Raw genomic sequence first — 16810 nt, 5'->3', positions numbered from 1 at the left:
GACGAAGGACCAAAAATAGAGATAGGTTTCTCTTATAAACTTAGAGAGTTACTAAAACAACAGGATTTGTGTTAGCATGCATTTTTCTGAAGGATATGAAGTCTGAAACTCAAATGTATGTCATTATTTAGTGACTTCAGCCCTCAATGAATTGCCATGAAAAAAACTAATTTTATGAGGAACAAACCAAAAATATGAGCATAAATATGGACAGTTGAGAGGTATGACTAACACTAGACTGCAACATATGCTGGGTGGGAAAAACACACCATATGAGAGGAGGGCTGGTTCCCATCATGAATGAATGTAGATTTTGTCATAGATCACTTCTTACTTAAACTGGGATTGGGTGTATCTTCATGATCTTGACACAGTTGTAGTCAGTTGCCCAGGTGTCACAAGGCTGAGGAACTCTCATAGCTGTGATAGGATGTGACTGAGTGACTTCGGCCTGGTGGCAGTGTGTTGGGTAGGGGTGGCAGGGCTGCTGAGGTCCTGAGACACAGATGTGGTACAACTACTTCACCTAAATGGTGCTCTCTGGTGAGTGTTCCCATGCATAGTGTCTGTTCATTTTCATTGCACATGATGATGGCCAGCAAGCTTACTGAAACCTTATAACATCACTGTGGTGTGTACGCAATGTAGAGGCTCTCATATATGTCCACCATGCATTTGGGACCTCCCCTGTTCACGAACAGTAGCATCACTGCTGGCAAACATAATGATGGTGATGGCTTTCTTTCTCATGGAGACATTCATTGAGACACTATGTGCTTTTACAGACCTCCTCATTCTCATCAGCTCATATCTGTATTCAATGTCCACATGTAGCTTATGGATATGCTGCACAAACATCCTCCTGAATGCCATACAACATGCTTATCAGCTGTTAAAAATACTGTTCATGGATAACAGTCATGCATATTTGTTACAAATGCCCAGAACTGCCCAAATTGTCAGGGGAAAACTGCAAAATGTGGCAACAGTGTGTCTTCTCGTGCTGCTGATTTATGGCGGGTATGTCGACATCAGACACATTCCATACTTTTGCAGGTGTTGTAGGAAAGACTTGTAAAGCAGCTATGAGGCTGAAAGACACGACAGACTTCTTTCCATATGAGGACAATGTGTGTTCATATTATATAGCTGCATTGGGCGTCTGACAATGTGACCATGTCCAAGTCATGGTTTCAGGATACATTACCAGTCATTGGTGACACAGACAGTGTCACTTTATCATCCAAATGTGACTCCTGCAGGGTAGCATCATCACCATATGCAGCAGATGTGCTAACAGGAGATATTTGAGGAGCATCATCTTGTTGTCCAACAGTGCTAGAAGCTGTAAGTGAATAATAAACAGAACACCATGGTGAACCCAATAACATAGTACTAGGGTGTCAATTTGTCATGCAGGTAAAGGGCAGTAATACAGGAATACTATGTTTGTGTGTGTGTGTGTGTGTGTGTGTGTGTGTGTGTGTGTGTGTGTGTGTATATATATATATATATATATATATATATATATATATATATATATATATATATATATATACACACACACACATACACACATACCTTTATATATATATTACCTAAAAACTCTTCCAAGTTCTGTAAGGTAATTGACTTTCAAACATAGTATGTTTATTCCTTTGTCTACTGACTGAGCCATGTTATGTTTTTTTTTATTCTTGTATTAACATGCTCTTTAGTTATTCTTGTATTACTTTTTATACTTCTATTACGGGAGATTTTCTCCTCGGGTCTCCACTGACAATGGGCTACAATTGCTCAGTTGGACCAACCTGGTTAACAAATGTGAAATAATTAATATATTTTATATATATATATATATATATATATATATATATATATACATATATATATATATATATATATATATATATATATACACACACACACACACACACACACACACACACACACACACACACACACACACACACACACACACACACACACCACCATATCAGGCAGCTTGTTTCTGTTGCAAACTTCGATGCTTATGAAAAGAAATGTATGGGGTGCCAATCTACATTCAGTACATATCCAAGTACAGTACATGCCAACTTCTAGCAGATACTACTTACCTACTGCTTCACCAACAAAAACTCCCTTACAAGACACCAGGCCTACATACCCATCCATACCACCTCTAGGGATGAGAAGATTGCCTTCTTTTCCTACAAGGTAGAACAGTAACTCCTACACTCACTGGGAACTTCTACCTGTGCCACCTTGTTCCTGGGTTCTCTTCTGCTCTTTCACCTCAGCTGGCCAGTCATATTGGTGAGCATCCATCTTACTTGTATCTTACTCCTGCTATGGCCACCGCAGCAGTAATGCCATGAAGCAGGCCCCACCTCCTCTGCCTATTAGGCCTATGGCATGCTGTCTGAGTACCTGTAGCAACAGTCATTTGTAGACCGAGTGAAACTTTCCAGTCTCTGCCTACCTCTCATGGTAGAAATCCTGCTCCCTGTGGAGAGGCTAGGGACAGAGGAGAATGTGAGTACTGGCCTGGAAAGCAATATCTGCACAGTTTAAACTAATGAAAATGGAATAAAATGCACAAACTACTATAAAACAAACACTATACTGGCTATGGAATCAGGAGCGTCCTTAGATCAACTGGTGCCCTAGACAAAAGGGCTCCACAGCGCCCCACCCCACACCACCCAGCACCCCCATCCTGGTCTACCTACACTAAATAAATACTGGAAAAGTGCCCCTGCTACAGCAGCGCCCCAGGCATCACAAACCTAAATGTTATGCTACTTTCCCCATTGCATGTACCATTATTCATGAGTAAATGAATATTCATGTATATTACTAAACATTGCAAATCCACCAAGTACAAACAATATATACAACTATATAAGTTAAATATTATTATAAAGTGCCTAAGATATTAAATTATATATGTATACATGTACATACATAAATAAAATATTGATTTCAAACAATATTTGCTGTCATTACCAAAGCAACCTTTATCTAATCAAAGCTTTTAATTTTAAGATGCTGTTAATACTGCAAAGATCATTAAGTCGAGGCCATGCATAAGAACAGAGCATGAGCTGCCATATAAGTTCTGCCTTTTCCAGTTGTAGTTCCAGGGACCACCTCTATCGTTACTAAGGACTTGCTGCAATATTGCAAATGTAATATAATGATCATGTTGTTCATGTACTTGTTTTGCTAGTGCATTATTTAACTGATCTTTCCTTATTGCATACATGCATACCACCTGGACAATGCTGCACTGTTTATAACAACATTCAATACACATTCTTATGAAATTAAGGCTGTTATGATGAAAAACTGGGCACTTATGGATGAGGATTTGAATATTAGAACAAAATTGTGTCATGGTTTCAAAATGGTGGCAAGGAGACCAAGTAATTTTAAAAAAATCTATTGGAGAATGGCAGGATAAGCTGTATGGCCAATAAATCAGTGGGTATTTTGAACAGATGTGAAATGTGCAATTATTGAAGATACACACATCAAGACCAATGCATACAGATAAAGGACATAGAATATACTATTAAGGGCACATTTAATTTAAGGATAGATCAGTTAAATAATGCACTAGCAAAACAAGTGCATGAACAACATGAACATTATATTACATTTGCAATATTGCAAGCAAGTGCTTAGTAACGATAGAGGTGGTCCCTGGGAACTACAACTGGAAAAGGCAGAACTTACATGGCAGCTCATGCTCTGTTCTTATGCATGGCCTGGACTTAATGATCTTTGCAGTATTAACAGCATCTTAAAATTAAAAGCTTTGATTAGATAAAGGTTGCTTTGGTAATGACAGCAAATATTGTTTGAAATCAATATTTTATTTATGTATATAAATGTATAAATATTTAATTTAATATCTTAGACCCTTTATAATAATTTTTAACATATATAGTTGCATATATTGCTTGTACTTAGTGGATTTGTAATGTTTAGTAATATACATTAATATTCATTTAGTCATGAATAATGGTACATGTAATTGGGGAAGTATCTTAACATTTAGGTTTGTGATGTCATTTCCTGTAGTAGAAAAAGGGTGCCAAATTTTAAACTATTTAACTGTTGTGAATTGGTTATACTGATTTTGTCTGATGAAGTTTACTAATGCAGTCAATGAAAAGCGCTAAACATTAGAAACGACTTTTTCTTTATTCCGTAGCCAGTATTGTGTTTGTTTTAGAATATCTGCACAGTTACTGAATGACCCTGTCTTACACAGGGATATATTTTACCTGCACGACATAAGTTGTAATATGATTATGCATTACATAACACTGACAGTGGACAGAAGTCTCTGTAACTGTAACTGTAACTGTTTCCATCTTAATCCCATATAAAAGGAATACTGATATACCATTTATGGAAGTAGGAAATCCTGACACCAGTTCTGTTTACTGATAGGTATACACAAAGATACTATTACACATGTGTTGCATTTTCCTTAGTCTGCACTGAGTCTTGGGACATATCCTTTCTGGGCGCAGAAGACTATTGTGAAGTACTGTAAACATTAGGTGGGATATGGCATACACCCACTCTGCTGTAACAGGCATGATGTCTTACTATTACATGAAATACTAATACAATGCACCTTTCGTGAAATATGAATAGAAGTCACCTTTCTAGCCACATCCACATTTAATTGTCTTATACAACTTTTTGGATATTTTTCCTCCCTCAGATATGCTCCTAAGGTTTTAGTTTAGTTTTCTAATACTCCGCTCTATTGCACACTCTAGCATTCAAATAATGCTGCAGCAAACTCTACAATGTTAGGATTTTTTTGTACGCTATGTAAGCAAATTAGGCAAAAAGTCATGAATGTGTCTCAACTGCTGTCGGACAGCAGCACACAAGTGGTTGCAGTTTCACAGTGTGCACATGACAGCTTACAAGACAGTATGATGTCATGTTTCATGGTCGCACGTAGCAGTGCATGGCCACAATCCTCACAGCAAGAGTAGTGTGAGGTTGTACAAAAAGGGACCCTTGAACTTCTGCACTTGCATGCAGAATCACCATAACGCTGCCTGAACTCAGCCAGAGAAGTGATTATGGGGGTCCTACAGAATTATCAACAGTGGGCACCTGCATGGTGTATGAAACAGAACAATTTTTTTCTTAAATGTCCCTCATAGAAGCTGATCAGTTTGCTTATTTCTTGTGATGGACTTCATAAAAAGATTGATACCTGATATGACTTGGTCAAGGTATACTCCACGCAAGTAACAATGTATGCACCATTATGATGATCTGAGATGGACTCACCCAGAAGTGTTCCACACAGAGGAAGCAGAAGTTAGGGAACAACAACCTGGGGTGTACGTACAAAATTCCACTTTCTGTCACCATTTATGACTACCACTTCCTTAATCTGTGCAACACAGATTTGTGCACCTTTCTGGCTTGCAGCTCGAACAAAAAGGAGGTCTAATTAGGTTGTCTGTCTAAAGAGCAGGAACACCTCTCAGCAAAGCAAAGCCAATGTGTGTCCACTCTGCTGTCCAGCAGTATTCTGAATACATATTGCAGTATCTATTACTGATCATGACCATTGCCTTTGTGCTTCCACTAGTCTGCAGGATGAAGAAAAGAGGTTGAGGGCTCCCTACCTGCCTCCCTGCAGATAGCTACTGCTGCTGCTTAGACTGTGGCTAATGAGAGGTGCAATTCTGGCTGTCAGGGGTAGGGGGTGTTGATTCTCCTCAGGAGAGCAGACATACAGCCTCACAGCTACAGAAGCAGCTGACAGCTTTAATTGCTATTTCAGTGGAGTAGAGTAGAAGGTCTTTGGCTGGCTGAGCAGTATGAAAGCTTCCTGAAGTTGATTGCAAACACATTCCAACAGAAGTCAATAGAAACCCCCCTTACACTGGGCCAGCAGATGAGTAATGTGACCAGGACAACACCCACCCAGGATCATCACACTAAGGTGGTGCTGGATCATTTTCTTTCTGAGCCAGCCTGACAGCCCACATTGTGAGCTCCCCACCATATCCCTGCCTGTTATGCTCCTTCTTAACATTCTATGCTCCTCTCCTGTGTGTAGTCCAACCTCTCCATCACCATCTGTTCACTCTCTGTCTGTATCCATCCTTTATCTTCCCCCTTATTTATGCACACTCACCCCTTATGCTTGTAGTGTTGGATGCATACCTGTCTGCCCCTGCAACCTTTCCCACAACGTCTTTACCCTTACATACCACAGCCTTCACTTCTTCTGTCTTCATATAAAAAGGAGCCTCTATCCCTCCAGATATAAGACACCCTACCTTTTGTAGACCAGCTTGCACTATTCTATATGTTCCACTTCTGTGTTTTCCTTTCTTTGCTCTCACCTTCTTTTCTACTGTCCTATATATCCCTTTTCACCCCATTTTAGTGAACAAATCTGTAGCCACCTGTATTAGGGGCCACTTCAGGTTTCCAAAGCGCACTGTATTTTCACAGAATATACTAATGAGTTCCCCATCATGCTGTGTATTACAACCTCATATTTCTGTCATTATGTAGCAGTGCAGTAAATATATGTGAATCCCAATCATAAAGTCTTGTTCTCTGATGTCAGGTTTACAGTAATATTAGATGGTTTTGTGTTATGTATCAAGTAACATAAAAGGTAATTAATATAAGAAAAATAGGTACTAAGAGGTTTAATGTAATGTGTCTTACAGTGATTACAGTGAATTGTGGAGATCATTGTTTGTTCTACTAAAATAAACTACTCCATCCTTTTATCCATTCATCCTCCCATTTTCTAAACAATATTTCTCCTGGTTAGAGCACCAGCAGCAGCTAGGTGAAAAGGGAAGACCATATTTTCCTATCCTCAACATCAGTTCCCAGCTCATTCTGTAGGAAATCTAGGTGTTCCCTGCAAGCTAAGATAATCCCTCCAGCATGCCATGGGTCTGTCTGAGTTAGGGACTCTTCCAAGCTGGCTTTACACCTAAGGGGTATCATCACTAGGTGTTCATTCAGCCTCATCTGATTCATGTCAACCCAAAGGAACAATGACTCTGCTTCAAGATCGGCACAGATTATTGACCTTCCACTCTGCTGTAAAGAGTGACTTCAGCAAGCCATGCAAAGGATCCTCAATTCCAACACTTGTATCTGTGAACTCACCTTTTTTGGCAATGTCTAAACCTTCTTACCATTGGTTAAGATGGGGACATAGGCTGATTGGTAAGCTAAAAGCTTCATCATATGATTCAGTTCTCACTTCCCCATCACATTCTGGTACAGCACATAGAGTATTGTTAAACTGCATTCATCCACTTCACTCCACCCCACACCAAATTAGTAATGCATTCTAACTCTAACTCAAATCCTGCCCCTGTCTGTAATGTTACACCTTACTTTAGAAAAACCTTTCCTGTAACACTACCACTACATAAGACACCTTGGACAATACCTACATATAAAATCACACACAGCACCAAATCTATTCTCTTAGCTAGCCCTTACTTTAACCCTAACCCACAAACACTGACACACACTTAAATCTATCCCTTAACCTACCACTTACCATAATCCTAACCTGTAGATCCTCACATATGCACACCTACCAGTAATATAAACCCACTTACTTATTTTGAAAACATGTACATTCCGCAAAATGGGCATCTAATAAACTACACCACTTCCTTGACGAAACAAATGGTCAATAAACCGGAACTGTGTGTGTGTGTGTGTGTGTGTGTGTGTGTGTGTGTGTGTGTGTGTGTGTGTGTGTGTGTGTGTGTGTGTGTGTCTGTGCTCATGAACCTGGGAGATAGAAGATATTGCAACTGAAAATAAAAATAACATTGGAAGCCAAGCTACTTTCATAGTGAAGAAATCTCTATTAAACTGAGACTTTTATATCTGTTATGAAAATTAGTTCTTCAAAAAAATCATATTGCCTGTTTCATGGGGAACAGACAGCACTGTTAAGCTTAAACACTAGGTTTTCTGCTTGAAAATTGTAGTTGGACCAGTTTCAGCCTATCAGAATTGCTACAGACTAATCATCTCCACTTTCCAACTGCTTGATTCACTCTTTGTTCATTCTACAACACATTTAAAATTAAACTTGTATAAACAATATGGTATAAAACTAAACTGTGCGGATACATAATCTTGAATAGCAAAACTACTAAATCAGGAATTTAGATAAAGTAAATATTATCCATAGTATATATATTGTTTGTTTTAAGAAATGTAAGAAACAAACTCTGGTAGTAAGTGATTGAGCGATTTGATTCCTAAACTGTTCATCCATTTGTGTTGAGTACAGTATATCTTAAACTCTCTGCTTTTCATCTAGCTGTTTGCTATAAGACTGAATGTAATACATACAGTGAACAATGGATGCTTAAAATGAGTGATGGAGCATTCACTTTAACTCTTTGCTTTTCATGTAGCTGTTTGCTATAAGACTGAATGTAATATATACAGTGAACAATGGATGCATAAAATGAGTGATGGAGCATTCACTTTAAGTATTATTTTCCATTAAAATCAATATTATTTATACAATTTTATTAACAATATTGCAGCGTACCTGGCAATGACTGAAGATTGTTGTCAGTGCCCCCTGTTTCCTTCTTCTTCACATTCCTTTAATACTGTAATACATAAATAATATTTGTTCCACATTTTTCAAAACTCACTAAAAATAACAAATGCAGCTAAGAAAAAAGAACAGTTTGATACAAACTGAAAGTAAAAGGAAAAAGAAATTTTAGGTGATGATTTCTTTTTCCCTCCCTTCTGTAATTCCATCGTTTTCTTTGATGAGCTCAATGCACTCAGCTTCAACAAGATGTTGCAAAAAATCGCACAAAAATAATGCAGACAGGTAAACCATCTATCTCATCTTAATATAGCAGGAGAGACATTGCCCCAGAATTAATTATACAAGAATGAAAATATACATGCAAATGATTTAAGCTTATTTTATAATGCTGAAGAAAACTTGAAACCTTATGAGCTTCGTTTAATCTTACATGAGTACATTTGTGTGAAGAAAGAATTTTCTCCTATTCATCTCTATTCAGAACAGTTAAGAGTCTGAAATACTTAATATTTATTTACAATACTAAACTGACACTGTAAAAAAGATACATGGTAAAAGAGATGTTAAGAAAATACTACTTACAGAACTTGTAGCATACAAGAAGCAGTGTCCTTTGTGGTGTGTCCTTTCTCCAGGGATGGTCCACTGTTTTGTCAAGTTTAGTTTGGGAATGCTTGACTTTATGAGATACCCCTCCCACATTAAGTACAGCCTCAATTTAACTCTGACAAGACTGATTTTTCTTCTGGTTAAGAGAACTGAGAGTAAATATCAAAATTATAAAGAGAAACAGAGCAGTGTAAAACCTTTTGAACAGTGAAAATAGTAAGAAAGAAGTTAAAAGCAAAATAGCAAAGTGTGTTTGTGCATGTATCAAAACAAAAATGGTAAAATATGAACAGTTATATAGGAAAAGCAAAAATTAATGTATACATAATAAGACTTAAAGAATAAAAGTTGCATGCATTTCACTGTATGAAGGAACTAACTTGTTTTACACATAGCATTTATTTATTAGCTTGTTAACCAAGTAGGTACAGAGGAGCCATAACCCAGGATGACAGACATTCAGTATTATTGTATAAACACAAAAAGTTACATAAACAGGTTATTACATTCGCAGAGGTTAACATATGGAAAAGATAAAGCAGTTCTAGCATTCACAGGACAGTGTGACCAGGTTTTCTTACAATGGTAGATGTACTGTGTGCAAGGAACAGTGGCTGTTTGAATTGTAAGTGGATAGTACTTGATCAAAATGCATAAGTGATTTACAATGAGAAACTACAAAAATCTCACTGGATAGATAAGTGCATTGCATTTGCAGATGACATTTTGAGAGAAAAGAACATTTTAGTGCTGAGGAGAAAGCTAGTACGGATTCATCTTCTCTAATATATTGAGGAATATGGTTGCATTTAATACAGAAAGATCTGTTGTTTGAAATGCATTTTTTCACGAGCATTATAGATGGAGTAAACTTTTAGATTTGGATCCCAGGTTTCCTAAACAGGAATGAAATGAAAGGGCAGGTGCAAGGATGGCTTAGTTGGCAAGGATGAAGTGTTTGCAAAGCTATGGGTATGTGAAAAACAACTTTTTGACAGTCACTAGGGGCCACTAAGTTTAATCAAACAGTGGCAGTGATGTTCACACTTGGTTGTCTACAGCATGAACTTGCATTCATTTGTTGGTCATCATTACATATGCAGGCTATGAATATCTGTGTAGCTGTAGAAGAGAAAACTGACACATAAGTGGTTTCTTGGCAGCTTTACCCTGAGTTACCATGCCTTTCCTAGTAAGTAGATAATAGGTAACATATGTTTCTTTCAAATGTCAAGTCAGCTAACTTGAAATACTTCATTATGGTAGATAAAGGTCAGTGAGGCTTCCAGCTAAATCCTGAAGTATTTAGAACATGTGACTGCTTCTACCACATTAAGTGATGTGGTAGGTGACTTTCCAGTTAACACTTTCCAGCTTAAATCCAGCACAAGTGCCAGAAAGTATGGACTTGTTTTCTTGCAATTTATTCTGCACTGTTTGTAAGAAAACCATTTATGAGTGGTGATGAATTTTAAAGAGTGTTGCTGGAGATACCCATGAATGACTAGCTCTAATAAAAACAAGAGCATCTGCATAAAGTATAATGCTGAGTTCAAGACTCAGAGTGTATTTCTCACTTTTGGAAGTATCTTTATCTAGAGTTCATTTTATTTTCCATTACATTACTCATGATAAAGTTGCAAGTGATGTGTTAGTTGATTTTTTTTTAGTTTCACTGTTTACTTGGATTGCCACCTGGCCTTCTTAACACAGGACAGTTGTGTCCTGCTAAAGCACAGAATACAGTGAATATGATGAGATTTGTGGACACAAAAATTCCTGCATTTCTTGTAATAGTTAAATAAAATAATTATTTTTGTCTCTGAGATACCTTAATGCTGTATGAAACAATACAAACAACTCAAATTCTACAGGAATGAGCTTTAATTTTTGGCAAAAATGTGCAGTCTAGTTCCTTGTAGTACCTGTGGGTATGGTATGTCCTTCAAGGTCTCACATTTCCATATGAAATGTCGCAGTTTGGGTATCTGAAAAGGTGGCAACCATACTTTACTCACTTTTTTCTCTTTAAACATACTCATACAATGATGTCATGGTAGGTACTGAAAATTATTTACATACAACTACAAAGCATTATGAGTTGGCAAATGAACTTAAAACATTTGAGGACCAGCTTGTTATTTACAATGTGGTGTCACTGCATCACCATGTGTTAATTTCCAACATGAGGTGTTCTAATTGCAAAAATTAGTTGATAACCACTGAACTGGGTGTCCTATTTTAGGGATTTCAGGGAAACAGAGTCTATGAAATTTAAGGAAAAAAAAATTGTGACCTTAAAGAGAGCTTGCAGAAGTCTGCCATTCTCTGTGGTTTTGTTCATAGGTAAGTACTAAGCTAGCTGTCTTTGTGGACTCTTTTTAGCCTAACAAGTTACCCTTAGTGAGAGTCAAACCCTATACCTCTTGACTGCAAGGAAAGCACCTTAACCATTAAACCAACCCAACTGGGGTAGGGCTAAGCTGATGGCATGGTTATAGTGATCTGGCTAAAAACCATATCACTTATTACAGTACCACATTTTGTGAGGTGCTTCTTGAGCTGGTTAGAAATGGCAAGCTGTAGCAGACATGAAAGACAAGAGAGTCAGGAAAAATGGTTTGGCAATGATAAAAAGTGAGTGCTTTGTTAAGTAGTGGGATTTTAGTGACTAGCTTCTCCACAGCCAAGAAGGTACTGATATTTCCATATGTAGTAGAAATATGCTGGATGGAAATTGCTTTGAATGTATCATATGCTCCAATGACGTGGGATTGTAGAGCATCAGAGCCAGAATGCCTGTGACTGAGTATTTTCTTGAGAAGCAGGCTATTGGATTTCAGAGGTAGTTTTTTGAAGAAGTCGGTGGTGATAATTATAGAACAACTTATAGAAGACTTCCTGAAGAGTGACTGGGTAAGAGCATACAAAGTCATTAATGTTTAGTTTGGGGTTGTTTATATTTGTCTGGCCTATGGGGAGGTTTATATCATTCCAAAACCATATGAGGTTGAAAAGGTTAGTTCATATCTCTTTTGAAAGCAATGTGTCTTGGTTTTTGTTATTATCTTTATTTTACATTTTTTGACAATGGTATATACAGTTTGGAAAAAGGTCCTGTCATCTTAATTGTTTGAAGCCTTGCATGTAGCCTAAGCTTGATTCTTTTGTTTAAAGATTTTAAAGGGCTGTTTTGGCTTATGTTAATATCCAGGTGGGTAGATAGGCTTTCTTTCTTTTTATTTGTGCTCAATAAAACTGTGTCTTAAACTGAGAAAAGAATCTTTAAAAAAGCATATTACGTTTTTCTTAGGATGTGTCTATGAACTGATGATGAATTAGTAGAAGCTAGGCTAGCTAGTTAAACCTATTGGTGAAAAAGAATGAGAAGAAACCTGTTTTGGACTTTTAAATTTTAAGGTAGTAAAAGTAGAAAAGGGATACAGTGGTCACTAAGAGAATGATGAAATACTAGGAGGTGGATTGCTTGGGAGGACAGTCAGCTAATACCCAGGGAAGCAAAGCATACTAGCCACATACTGGTCTAGTTCAAGTTAGACCTATTACTGTTTGCTAAAGGTAGGCTGTAGAGGCAGTGCTGTTAAGAATGGGTTGTGACACAGGGAACCACCACTGAAGTTGCAGTTTCTCTCTATAATGTTACTCTTATTTAGTCAAATATTTAAATACAATGTCTAATAGTGCAGTAACCTACTATGTGGAGTTAGGTGGAGCATAGGTGCCGGAAGCTGTTTAAGACTGGGGTGGGGGATGAGAGGGGCACTTAGTGATCTGAAAATGACAATTTTTTAAAAACTATTTACTATCACAACATAGGTCCACTTAGAGGACATTTTAAGCTTAGCCAATTTCCCTTTTGGTGCTTGAATAAACATTTCCTGATTGGTCTTACCTATCCCATGGCTGATAATTGTATATTAGCCTTAGTGAAAATAAATTATCATACCATAGATAATTTGGGAAACCCATGTAAGGGATGCAGCATTTAGGAACTGCCTCTATCCATTAGTGGCATGAGGGGTAATCCTGGAGCACATTTTCTATTACCCATCCTTAGATCCAAGTTGCAATTTAATATGGACAGGGATGAGCTTTGTTTTACTTGAATGTATAGTCTGTAATCCCTTGCCACTGCAGCAGCAGCCCCCTCGACAGCCAATCCAGTGTTCCATTACATGGCTACTTCTCCTCAGTTACCATAAACAATGTTCAAACCTGTCGCCGTGCATACCGTTTTCTTATATAGTTCTACAATGATTACAGAAATTTTAATAAAATATCACAAACACTGAGTCATTTGCTAAACAAACAATACAGTCTAGCAATGAAAACGGACTTTGCATGAGCAGTAAGCTTCTCTGCCCTTGAAACTCACATCCATTGAAACGGCATTAAAACCCACATTCAAAGAAAATGCATCTGGCCAGTGGAGGATTCCGTTTACCTTTGGGTTGTTTTCAAATCACAGGCTCCTTGCACGCATTTTTAGGTTCATGCATATATGTATGTGTTCTCTGATTCACCTTCCTGATTGTATTCCTTGTATAATACAGTACCACCTATTAGAATGTGTTTTAAATTTGTAGTTCTGAACAGTCTTCTAGTAACCTTTGAAACAAAATGTATGAACCAATAATGACAAAACTACCAATTTCAGAACAAACCACCAATATCAGTAAATATGCAAAATCTCTGAGTAAGGTCATCTAAATAATTTCCCATTAAAAGGGATCTGTAACTAATGAAGAGGTTGCTAATAGCAGACACTTTAAATTTCATTGTTTCATCTACAAATAAAGTGCCTGTTGCCCTTGAAGAATAAATTGCCTATGTTACATTAACAAATGATAACCTAGTAATATTGCAATAGGAAATGAATAGCAAACTGATAACAGGTTCATAGATACTAGGTAACTCCTCCAGAGGAGGACATTCACAGGGCTACAGCATCCACTCCATTTAAACTAAAACACAGTACAATATCAGCGATCAACCTGCATACTGTGGGAGCAGAACCCACATCCTTCTGCATCAAAAGCAAGTATACACACACAAAATCCCTGAAGCAGCATATATCTGAATACACACACATACAATCCCTGAAGCAGCATAAATCTGAACACACACACATACACATGCGCACACACACACACACACACACACACACACACACACACACACACACACACACACACACACACACACACATACACACACACACACACACAAAATCCCCCCAGCAGAAAGTGAAACACAGCAGCATAAATCAGAAAGTGAAACACAATCCCTGCAGCAGCATATATCAGAAACACAATCCACCCACAGCACATATCAGAAACACAATCTTCCCAACCAGAAACACGATCCCTGAAGTAGCATATATCTGAAACATCTTACCAGAAACATGATCCCTGAAGCAGCAGCATACTCTCCCAACCAGAAACATGATCGCTGAAGCACCAGAAACACGATCCCTGAAGCAGCAGCACAATCTCCTAAATGGAAACATGTGATCCCTGAAGCACCAGGAACACAATCTCTGAAGCAGCATATATATGAAACATCTTACCAGAAACATGATCCCTGGAGCAGCAGCATACTCTCCTAACCAAAAACATGTGATCCCTGAAGCAGCAGCATGCTCTCCTAACCAAGCACACACTACTACCTTTCAGGTAGGCAGTTTAAAATTCAATACCTAAGTAATCCGCAGATGCATATGATGCAAGCATGGCTCTTCCGGTCCTCCTTAAAGACAAGACGCTTTGTTTTTCTTTGCTGCCACGGGGCTAGACAAGATCATCTTGTCTTGTAAAAGTGTGTGGGGGGGGTGCTTCCTTTCTTTCCCCTCACTCAATGTTTACGGTGCCTATGAGGTGGAGAACTACAGACAAGATTACTTCTCGGTATGAGACAGGCCCTTATTGTGGCATTAACTACAACCGAGTTTGAGCTGCTGTAATTTAGATTTGGTGCCAGTGTTGGCAGACTGCACTAGGAATGATAAGGCAATGATCAGAAAATAGCACATCCTGCACAGTTACCAACATTTTCATTCGGAAAATATGGTGATTTCTAAATATGGATAACAGAATATTAGAATCTGAAAAAGTGTAATTTGTTATTATCTGCCACAGGCCTTGAGTTGGGAAAGTTTGGTTTTACCTCTCAACCTCTCAACACAAGAAGTCTGGACAAAACAAAAAATAAATGGGACAAAGGCTGAAAAATAGGGACAGATTTTAAATATTGCTCTTAATTCAATTAAAATATGGCTAGAATAAAAGGGTGCGTGTCAGTATGCATTTTCTGAAGATTTTTCTGTCTGAAACTCTAATGTCTGTCATAATTTAGTGACTACAGTCTTCACTGATATGCTTGAAAACCACAAATTTTATGAGAAATAGAATAAATGTGAGGCAAAAATCTGGACATTCTCAAAAAATTTGGACAATTTCACTGCATTCTGACTTTTATTCCATTATACGGTATGAGTAGTTATCTGTGGGTTAGGTGGTCTGAGTTATACCCAATGTTCTTACAGTAGCTCAGATGATGGAGAACTGGGAGTGAAAGTGAAGCTTGAGAGAGGTTAAGTGAATTATATTTGCTTTAGTAAATCAAAGACTACCATATACTTTTTGAATGGCTATAGAGCAGGAAATGTCAGATTAGTTTTTGCCCGGTAGGAATAGATGAATGAGAAAGGTAATTCATTGTTTTCCCAGGGAAAAGAATCGCTATTCTGAGAAACATACACACAACACAACACAAACACACACAAAAAACAGCAATCCACACACATACACTTAAAATCCTGCACCTAAACCTAAGCTAAACTTTACATACACTACCAGCTATCCACTTACCTTAACCCGACCCTAACCCTAAGGTCCGTCACTATCGCACACTCACCTCAGCCGCGCCCTAACCCTAGCTCACCTAACCTGCCCCCTAACCCTAACCTACACACAACCGCACACTTACCTGACCTGTGCCCTAACCCTAACTCACCTAACCCGCCCCCTAACCCTAACCTACACACAATCACACACTTTCCTGACCTGCGCCCTAACACTAATGTCTACACAACCGCACACTTACCTAACCCGCTCCCTAACCCTAACTCACCTAACCCGCCCCCTAACCCTAACCTACACACAATCGCACACTTACCTGAACCCGACCTGTAACACTCCAACATATCGAACGCTGAAAACAGCAAAGCCACAGCAATGGCCCACCAAATTCTTTCTTTGGGAAAGAATGTATTGTCCTGCACCTTCGCTGTTTTCAGTGTTCGACATTACAGGTTCGATATTATAACATTCGATCTTTGTAAGATTCGATGTTATAATATAGACCCCTGTCTTCAAGTACCCTCATTCCTTTTGTTTTGCCAAATCATGCCAGTTGATTGGGAACATTAAGCTGTCCATATATAGTATGATATTGGTAGGAACCAGTGTAGTAAGGTGGGAGGAACGAATAAAGGAAGGATATTAAGCAGGGGAAATTAACAAGACTTGATAAGACTGTTCAGTATGTGGGAAG

General features: G+C 38.2%; 1 protein-coding gene across 1 annotated transcript in view; it reads right to left on the bottom strand.

Annotated features, from left to right (window-relative positions):
• Positions 1 to 9289, bottom strand: part of LOC122796926 (collagen alpha-6(VI) chain-like) — a 1619258-nt gene extending 1609969 nt beyond the window's left edge. Inside the window, exons 1-2 of the mRNA XM_044065693.1 lie at positions 9209 to 9289; positions 8612 to 8675 (exon numbers count right to left, since the gene is read on the bottom strand). The gene's annotated coding sequence lies outside the window, so the exon portion shown is untranslated. The remainder of the gene's footprint in view (positions 1 to 8611; positions 8676 to 9208) is intronic.
• Between the last annotated feature and the right edge of the window lie 7521 nt (positions 9290 to 16810).

Source organism: Protopterus annectens, chromosome 3.part0 (genome assembly GCF_019279795.1).
Source record: "Protopterus annectens isolate FY-2018-M chromosome 3.part0, PAN1.0, whole genome shotgun sequence".
NCBI classification, from domain to species: Eukaryota; Metazoa; Chordata; order Ceratodontiformes; family Protopteridae; genus Protopterus; species Protopterus annectens.
The sequence above is the reverse complement of the archived record's forward strand: the minus strand, read 5'-3'. Positions and strand labels throughout refer to the sequence as shown.